Here is a 9976-nt window from a genome sequence, read left to right as displayed (position 1 = left end):
CACGGAAACGTCAGTGAAGCTGAAGATGTAGTTCAAGCTGTCGTGTCTAGCAGTGACCATGCATCGTGCATAGAGAAGAAGAGCCACAGTGCTTTGATCTACTACACTACAGGCTACGTGGCAAGAAAGATCATTGCTAAGAACTGTTGTCCACAGCGTGCAGGCTGCCTATGTGTAAGCAAAGCTGAAGCAAGTGCCAACGCCGCTTCGTACTTTACTAGCCATTTTGACAATGGGGGCCTAGTGTACCCCAGCCAGAGCTTGTCAACTGCTGTAAAGGCCATGAAAGATGCCTTTACTGTGTTTTTTAGTAAAAACAAGCTCCATGAAATGAGTTTAGTTGAATTTTCGAGTCAGCTACAGACACTGTCTTTTCCTCAACTTGGCTGCTCAGAGCATGAAAAGGCAGTTTTATCTACCGTTGTAAAGTCTTATGTTCTCTTAAGGTTTCGTTTTTTTGTCAAGGGCCTCAACAAACAGAGGGAAGCGCAAAGGCAGCGGCATAAGTTTCGAAAACTGCGTCGCTGCCAATAAATGCTTCTCATGTGCACATATGGGCCCTGCTTGCTGTACTTCTGTAACATGTCCGCGATTGATATTGCACGCGAATAAAAACGAGTGTTGCACGACTGTGTTTCCTGCGTTATTCACATTGCATGTGTTTACTCGTTCGCAAATGTAGTACGTACACAGCGAGAACACCTAAATATAATCCAATAAAATTAACCGAAGCGTTTCGTCTACTTTATTAGAGAAAATGTTACCGAAAAAGTACTTCATATATATATATAAAAGATATATATGTACAGCATGTTACGTTTCGCCTACGACGCGCGGTATAACCGGCGCGGATGCAACGGACGCTGGGGCTTCGTTCAAAGTGGCGGTCATTTTGGGCCCGTTCAGTGCTGCCGTAACGCCTCCCGCCAAGCGCGTCCAGGCAAGTTTCAATGCCACGTGTCGTCGTGTGTGCGTGTGTGTGTGTGTGCATGTTGGTGCCCACGCTTGTCAAAGCGCGGCAGCCGGGGAGAGGAGCTCCCCAACTGGGAGGCGAGGAGGTCTGACCGGCGCCGGCCCGGCGGACGCGCACGTCACGTCTGAACATGTCCGAGCGTCGCCGTATCGGGCGCCTCATCCAGAGCCGTTCCTTCTTGCCCTCGACTCCGAGGGTATAAAAGCCGCTGCCCCGGACGCCAAAGAGAGACTTCGATTTCTTCCTTCGAGTAACGTGGTCGCCCTGACCGGCTGCTCTTTTGCGATGCCAGAATAAACAAGTTGTTCTGTTGCCAGTCGACTGATCCTTTGCCGGGACCTTCGGATGTTTCCAGCTGTGCCCCAGGCCGCCAGGCCAACGCTACCCTTGGGGCTTGCAACCCATTTGCAACAAGCACAAGTTTCGTGTTTCGAAACACGAAGTTGTGCTGAATTTCACAGCAGCTTTCGCGCAAGCGACAAGTGCTAAATGTGCAGCTCCTCGACAGAGACTCAAAACAAACCCTGAAACCTATAGTCAGCTGCCCCCATGACAGCTTTGGTCGATTACAGCTGAACGAAAGCAAAAATGCACTAGTCCTCTTGCCGATGTTGCGAGAGCGTTGCGGCTCGGCGGCACCCTCCCGACTTGCAGCGTTCCATGCGGCGGCCGTCGGCATTCGTCGCTCTTCTTCTGTGATTCTATTCTTGTTGGAAATAGTTCTGTGCAGCGCGTGCAACTGTCTCTCTCAATTTAGAGATCACCTTCGCTGCGCGGCACATGGGGAGGGGGGAAAGGGGGAGAAAAGAGACAGAGTAGAAAACGGGTCTGGTCGGGGGAAACTGACGAAGGGAGAGGGCACAAACAGCACGGGGTCAACGCACGGCGGTGCGAGGGGGGCAGCGGGTCTGCTGGCATCCGAAGAGGGGGCGCACGGGCTAGGGAGCCTACATACATGCCGCCTGCCGCCTGGCTTAGGGTGGTGACATCTCTCCCAGTGTTGCCGAAAACGGCCGCTAAACATGACGGGCAGCCATGTTGTTCCCCTTGAAGAGAGCATCCCCGGCTTTCAGTGGCGTGGTCGCTGGGGCGATCTACAACATTAGTTTATATTCTAGTTTATCGGTGTTTCTTTCGAAGTTAGTACCAACAGATGACGCCGTTCCGACGACATAGAGCAGTTCTCAGCGACGGTGCATTACACTCCGAACGGGTCTCTCCTCTGCGCGCGTCATCGCGCCAAAAGGCAGCGCTTATCAATTACGTAAAAAGGGTTCCTCCTCACGATGAGCACTAACCGAGCTTAGGTGTTGGGCGTTCAGAATTTAATGTTATGACGGTAATCAAAAGATTACGCAGGCCCACTTTTTAATGCTTATCAATTACTTGGTTCATGCGCGGCCTGTACAGAATGTGGCCGTAGTGGCTGTGTAGCTTATGTCGGGCATAATCGCCGCAAGTGTTCTATCGTTGGATAGCTTATGTCGAGTATAATTGCACCGGACTAATTGTAGGTCTCAATTAATTACCGGTAATTAGTTAATTGTAATGTAATTGAAATTTACGCTACATCACTAAGTCGCTGGATAGCTTATGTTGAGTACAATTGCACTGAACTAATCTTGTCTTACCGACCATTAATTAGATAACCGTGATTAAAAATCAATCGTTATGCTCCATCATCAAGCTATATATCGTTGGATAGCTTATGTCGAGTATAATTCCACCGGAGTAATCGCAGGTCTTAATTACCATTAATTATTTATTTGACTTAAAATTGAACCTAATGCTATAGCATCGTCATATATCGTTGAAAGGTCTCGATGAGTAGAATCGAAAATGTAACGGTAAACCGAGCTAACGCTGGTCTATGTAGGTTCAAAATAAAACCACGCAACAGAAGCAAAACAGTAGCACCTAATGCTTATGCATTCACAGCACGGGAAGAGACTTAAGTGCCCCAGTAGTTCTATTACCGACATCACAATGGCATTTCCGTGTGCAATGTACCATTAGTTTGTGCATTTTGCTCTTCTGTGAGCAATTACACATGCTCTACGCAATGAGCTATGCAACCCCATACTAGCACACTGTAGCTTCAGCAAAAGGTATAAACATACTTAAAAAAATTTAGGGAATCTTGAGGCTGATGTTAACAAATTAAGATCGAGTGTTGTAAGCGTCTTAGTTTTGTACAGATTGCCATTGAGTTAACATTAAAGCAGTGCTTCATTTCACATTGCCTACCATTTTTCCACGTGTGCTGAGAAACTAACTTACACAGGGTGTTCAGTAGGAGGCTCAAATGTTCAGAGTGTAACATGAGACTTGCTGGAATGGAATCAGAGAAAGAGGAGCAATACAAACAATGGGACAAGTGAGAAAACCTAAAATCAAGAAACCAAATGACATTTTCAGACGCCTTCGTGTAAACATTCAAGAAGCTTCTTTTATTGCCGACACACTTCTGGCAACTGTCAATTAAAGGGGAGGTGCTCATATTCTTTCTCAAGCAAACTGACAGAATATATAAGCATCCGCAGCCAGCTAAAGTGCATATGAAATTACATTCTTCCATTATCAGCATCTGTGAAACCAGTGAAATTTTTGTACACATATCAGTCACTCCTGTAAAACATATCTGGTGCGCACACTGATGGTGTAATTGCAAACAGGCTTATTATTTTTAAACATTGACCGAAGTAAAGCAGCTTCGTTGCTCAATGAACACTTCTACATAAAACAAAATATACTGATAGCCATGAACAAATTGCATGAGTGCAGTACAGAGGACACAATAAATGGGCTAAATTAGCAGGACTAGTAATGCAAACAACTCAAATGATAATGAGAAACACCACGGCAACTCTGTGGGAGCGTATGTTTTACAGCCCCTAAATAATGCAAGGCATGGTAGTGATGCTCCAGCCACAAAAATAAGACTGTTACGCACTTCACAAAAGACTTGAAACAGTGGTTTACACATTTGCATCTAGTTCCAACACTTGCTCCTAAAAACTTCACCTTTGATGAACACACTAGTGGCGCGCACTGTAAATCAGTTTGCTATTTCCAAATGCTGACTGAAGCAAAGCAGCTTCATTGGTTAGTGCACACAATCTGCAAGCAACAGCTTGCTACAGAGAGGTGACATAAAAATATGCTGAAAGACGTGAACAATTTACAGGCGAGCAAAGTACACACGACATACACAGTGAAAGTGTCAGAGTGCTATATTCGGGTACAACCCAAGGAAGTAGTGGCAGATGCCCCCCGACCGTTTCCCTCCAGCCAATAGCAGTGACCGATTTTCATGACAACGCGGTCAATCCGATTAAGCCACGGTTAACTGCCGTTCATCTGCCACTCCCAGCGATGCAACTTCCCAGCATTAAACATGGTGTCATGAAAATCGGTTGGCGCCATTGGCTGGATAGAATTCTTTAAGGACATCTCCCCTATTTTCTTGAGTTGTGTCAAACTATAGGAAAACAACGAAAGCAAGGCCAAATCATTAACTAGCTGACTGCAAGCATCTAAGCATATGATGTTACCATCCTTCTCAGAGTTCAGACCAGGTTTGTTGCGGCACATGTTTTGCTAGACATTCCATCCACCCTCTATGCATGCTGCTGTCGTAGATGGATCCTCAGTCTTGTCCTCACATATTTTGTCAGGAGGACCTTCCCTGCCTGAGCATGATGTGTTTCACAGCAACCTAAGTTCAACTTGACAGCCTTGCACAGGGCATTCAGAATGCTAGCAAATGGGGTTTTGAGCACCATGATTTCCTTCATATCTGCAAAAGTCTTAAACTGCTCCTCACATTCTATAAGGACATTAATCACTGCTTGCGTTGGATAAATGAGGTTCTCAGAATTTTTCACGTACTCTTTAAGCTTAATAAGATTGCTATACTGATTTGTAGCATCTCCAACAAGGGCATTTTTGCAGTCACTACAGTTACCAATGGACTTCATGACAGACTTGACCAGGAATCCTCCTAGATAAGCAAGAATGTCACATTCTGCTTCTGTGAGAGCACACACAAACAGGTTTTCTAGCTCTTCAGGCTCTTGGTTTTGTCCTTCATGTCTCTGGATAGTTGGGTCAAGGAGGTCAGCTAGATGCAAGCTGTCATCAACCTCGTAGCTAGAATTTGTAGGTGTGTGCATGAACTGTCCAACACAAATCAGCTTCAGTGCACACTTAACGTCGTATGCACTAGGGACCGGCTTCTTGAGTCTCAACACAGAGAATATGTTTTCGAGACAATCTTGTACGAGCCGGCCAAGAAGCACATACTTGTAGCTTTGGTTGTCCAAGAGGTCTTGCGACAGGCTGAGAGCAACAGTGGTCGATGCCAGAAGGCCAGCTTGTGAAGGCTTCCAATGTGCCGTTGCTCCCATTTTCATTTGACGGAAAGTGCTGCACGTCAGTTCCAAAAGCGCAGTGGCCTCTTTATGCTTTGAAGGATCTATATCGCTCAGAGCAACAACCGGATGTCTGGCCGACATAAGGGTGTACCACCTGCTCACGAGGTTAAAAAACCACGCTGTAGCCTCTGCTTCGGGGGGCAAAATTTTTTGTTGGATTAAATATCGGATAGCAGCAGGAGCCTCACGGAACAATTGCACAGCAATGTTCACTTTCATGGTAGTGAAATGTCCACTGCTGATGTGGATTTCCGACAGCCTATTTGCAATCTTCAGCTCACTTTGACAGTCGTACTTCAACACTGCTTCAACATGCTCCACCTTGACAGTGCCAGAAGGAAGACTTTGTTCCTTAACAGTTTCTTCACCCAGAGTGAATTCTCCCACTCGGAGTAGTTGGGCACGGATGTTCTTCAAGACGTGGGCGGGGTCAGCCATAAAGAATAGTTGCCTGCCACGGAGGTGCGGGTGCGGAATACAGCAGACAGTCTGTGAGTTTCTGTGGTTGGACAAGCCAAGCAGGCGCCAAACTGCACGGTTGGCAGCTCCCATGTCACTTGTGACAACAAGCACTCTAAGCGAGATTTGAAAACAAAGCTCAATCAAGTGGAACACAATGTCCTTCAAAATAGAGCCATCTATCGACCTTCCAGTGAAGTGATAGGCGATAACCTGTTTCCATCTCGTGTTCACGCCACCAACCATGAACACAAGAGCATGGTTGGCAACATCTGTAGCGGACTCCGGCAATGTAGTGCTCCCAAAAAAGCAATCAAGCGAGCGATCGTGGTCAAATCCTTGGGAGATTTCCATCTCATCCATGAAGAGCACACAGTCTTTTTCTATGTCTTGCATTGTGGCTACTTTGGATTTCAGGACATTAAAAACTTCATGAAGAACTCCAGGAAAAAATTTAATATTTTGAAGCCTTCGTATTAATGTCCTATTGCATGGCAGTGGATATGATAATGATCTTAATAATTCATAGCCTGCTGTTCCACATGCGTGCTTTATTTGAAGGGCCTCTCGAATAGTCTTCTCAGACCACTTAAGGCCCTTCGTAGTTTTCACCGTCAAAGCCCTTCTCTGGTCGTGTTTGAGGAACGGTAATTGTTCCAAGGTTATCATTTTTTGTTGTGGCGACTGTGACTTCTTTACAAGACTGCGCAGTTTTCTCTTTGTTTGCTCGTGAAGCCTCTGTAGGTTTCTGTACTTTTGGGCCAAGTCCTTATTTCTCTTTCTCAGCTCAGCATTCTGTCTTTGAAGAGACAAGTCAGTTGAAGCCGTACTTGAACCAAGTGTGAATGCAGCTTGAGGTATTTCTTTACTTGATCGCTCATTACTATGCTGTGACCTTTCAGCGCTTAAGGATTCGGCCTCCATGGGTGAAGCTGCGGGCAGAGCAAGTCGACTTGCATCAGTGGAATCTTCCCCACTGGCTTTATCTGTTCTCAGAAAGGAATGGGCAACGCTGTCTGCATAGATAACAGTGTCGACAGCTTTGGGCGGCAGCAAGGTGGTTGTTAAAGGTAGATCATACCCTGGTACCTGAGCACATTGTAGTGGACTGACAGTGTCCTGGGAACTCATGCTGTCACTCACAGCCGAGTCTTGTGTTTGTTCGGCTGTTGATGCGAAGACAGGCTCTAGAGCAGCACTACCACATGGTTCATTTCCGGTGGGGTCAAGTACTGGGCTTTGCGTTGGCGTGGCCGGACGAAAGCAAGACCGCTTCTTCGGAGGCTTCCGGTGTTTCGGGATGGCTGAAATAAAAAATTCAGTCAATAGGGTAGCACTACACTCAAGAACTGCAGAAATTCTGCATTTACAGAAGCGCAACCTAGTACCTGCATAAAACTTCCAAATAAACTTCAGGAGTAGCAATATCAGTTGGGTTTTAAGATCCCAAAGCTGTACTGGGGGGCTTTAGATTTCTTACCGCCAGTGCATATTTAACAGCGTCGGAAAGCATGCTACAACTGGCAATGATTCAGTCGTGCAAAATTGTGCTCAACAGCAGGTTGTGTTAGCAGCTGAGGTACCATTGATGCAACTAGAATTACTAATCGTCCTGAATTTTGCCATTTTAGCTTCTGTGCCAGGTGACATAGAACAAATGAGACAGCACAGTATGCAGTCTGCTTTAGGATATTTGTTTGATTCTAGACGCCCCCTTTCTCGCAGGCGTCGGGTGAATTATAAAGAAAAAACGATGCTATACAAAGTATAAACACACTATAGGTGGCCTTGTGCTCTTTGAATACAAGGCTATATCTGTGTGTTACGTTTTGGATCTTAGTATCATATATATGAGTGCATTCAATGTGTAGAGAAGATAAACAGTAGTCCCTTAGGGAAGCAGTGGGTGTTCAAGAAAAGCAAATATAGTAGGGGTAGGCAGAGAGTTAGGTGGCAAAAGTTTTGTTTAGTGCCATACTTTATACCTTTATGGCTTACACGGAAGATTTCAATTGTCATTCATTCATTTTTTTTTCAATCTACAGTGAAAAATGAGCCAGAGGTAATGCAGAAGCCGTTAAAACACGGCTTAAGGTGATTTTATGTTTGAAGGTGCTGTTCGAATGCATGATCCTACAATAACGTGCAATATACATATTTTTTTATGCCCGCAATTTAGTTTTACAAGAAATGAATTGCATGGATCCCAACAAATTTCTAGCTAGGGATCTAGATGCTGATGCAAACATGCGCTGTAGGAATGCTTGGATATAAAAGCCATATCAATAGACCAAGAAGTTCGTGTGGATAATGTGGCCACAGATGGCACAGGAACCGGTTAAAGGGAAGTCAGTAGGATAGGCTTCGTCCTGCTATGGACCTTGAAATGCTGATGGTGATGAACCTTTCTTTGCAGCCTTCTAAAAGCAGATGAGCGCACATTTTTGAGCTTGCACAAAGCAACCACAGCACTACCGTATACGTGTAGACAAATTTCTTTGCAAACATTTCATATGAATGAGGCAGAGTTGTATTTAAGAGATGGATCAAAATTAGAAGCTTACCTCGATAAGTAAAAAGTGTGGGAACCGCATCTGGCCTTAGCTTCTTTAAGCCATCCTGTCTGTTTTGCTCGAAACTTGTTTCTTCAAAATGTGCCTGAAATGAATGGCAGCAAGTACTTCATAAGCATCAAGAAGTATATTCATACCTGCACATAACTGTGACAAATGCTGCAAACCGGAACATGACTAGCGTTACAACTACAGAGCTGTTTCTACCTGCTGTAATGTTTTCACATGCTGTCTTTTACCAGGCTATAGTGCCAAGCTAAAAAAACTGGATAAGGGCTTCCTAAAGGCTTCATATGCATGCCAGTAACCGGGCATATACAAAATGTGTTCTTTTAGTCTGATCTTGGGTTTCCAATCTTTTTCTACCGAATAGCGTCGTACAGCAGAACGGTGCCTAGATAACGAGACCTGACTGAAATTAAGTTCCTCCGACCACAGCGCTCACGAAACAGCGAACGCGTACAATGTCAGAGAGATGTAGAAATTTATTTTCACTACCTCAGTCATGTTCTCTGACATGAGTCTTGGCGCATGTATTACAGCGCAAACAAGGAAGCGGGCGCCAATATATCGTGAGTGCACTCGCGTGAGAATTACAGTCAGCGAGGGCGAATGCGAACCGTTGCTTCTCGCCCTTGGTGCTCGAGACACGCCGCCAGCGCATCTAAAAACTAACGAGAAGATTGCACCCACGCCCGCAATGCGTAGCCTGTTATCAAACCCACGCCGCGCACGCCGTTCGAGGCGGCCGTGGTTTAATTATCGTAAACGTGAAGCACAGTACACCAAACATAACAAGCGAGCAGGTAACAAAAGAGAAAAAGGTACGGTACTCACAGAACATATGCGAGAAGCAGCAGTGGGTTCCCAGCAGTCTCGCTTTACTTGTGCCAGCCAACGTTTTCTTCGGTTGGAGTCGGCCGGGAAACGAAACATCCGTGTGCCCTTCCTGCAGTGGTTCGAGCACTGCGGAACGCAACACCCGGGCATTGCTGCTGCGTAAGCTTCCTGGCGCACTTAGTGCAACAACCGACAACATATGACTGTCCCACTCAACGATGAACGGCGATGAAGACGCAACTGCTGCAGCAGCTAATGCGCGCCTATGCACGGCGGGGAACAAGATGGCGCGGCGTCTTCCCGTAACCATGACAACACACGCGCTGGCAACATGGGTCTTAGCGGGAGGCGGCATGTGCTGTGTCACTCTAGCTGTGTCAAAGGAAGTCACCACCCTAAGCCGGGAGGGGGCGCGACATGTAGGCTCCCTAGCTCCCTAGCATGGGCTTTGTGTCAGCGCTGGCGGGCACAATACGAGGAAGTGGACTTCTGTCAAAAGCGTCTGAGGAGACCCGCCTTGTCAATGTAGCGAGCCAGCGCGCAAAGTGCACTTTTCGCCTTTTGGTGCGGCGCTTGGGGGAAGGTCAGAGCCCCTACGTTGTCCGAAGAAGTTCGGCTGTGGCCGAGTTGCCATCCCGGGAGACGGACCCGTCCGTGTAGAGATGGACACGGGAGGCGTAGTCCAATTCCACTCG

General features: G+C 46.4%; 1 long non-coding RNA gene across 1 annotated transcript; it reads right to left on the bottom strand.

The window, feature by feature from the left end:
• Positions 1 to 3402: 3402 nt before the first annotated feature.
• Positions 3403 to 9450, bottom strand: LOC144122837 (uncharacterized). The gene is made up of 3 exons (XR_013312912.1): positions 9279 to 9450; positions 8433 to 8526; positions 3403 to 7172 (listed from the first exon to the last, which is right to left on the bottom strand). It is a non-coding gene; the product is annotated as an uncharacterized LOC144122837 (long non-coding RNA).
• Between the last annotated feature and the right edge of the window lie 526 nt (positions 9451 to 9976).

Source organism: Amblyomma americanum, chromosome 3 (assembly GCF_052857255.1).
Source record: "Amblyomma americanum isolate KBUSLIRL-KWMA chromosome 3, ASM5285725v1, whole genome shotgun sequence".
In the NCBI taxonomy this organism is placed as follows: domain Eukaryota; kingdom Metazoa; phylum Arthropoda; class Arachnida; order Ixodida; family Ixodidae; genus Amblyomma; species Amblyomma americanum.
This window is presented reverse-complemented; position numbering and strand designations above follow the sequence as displayed.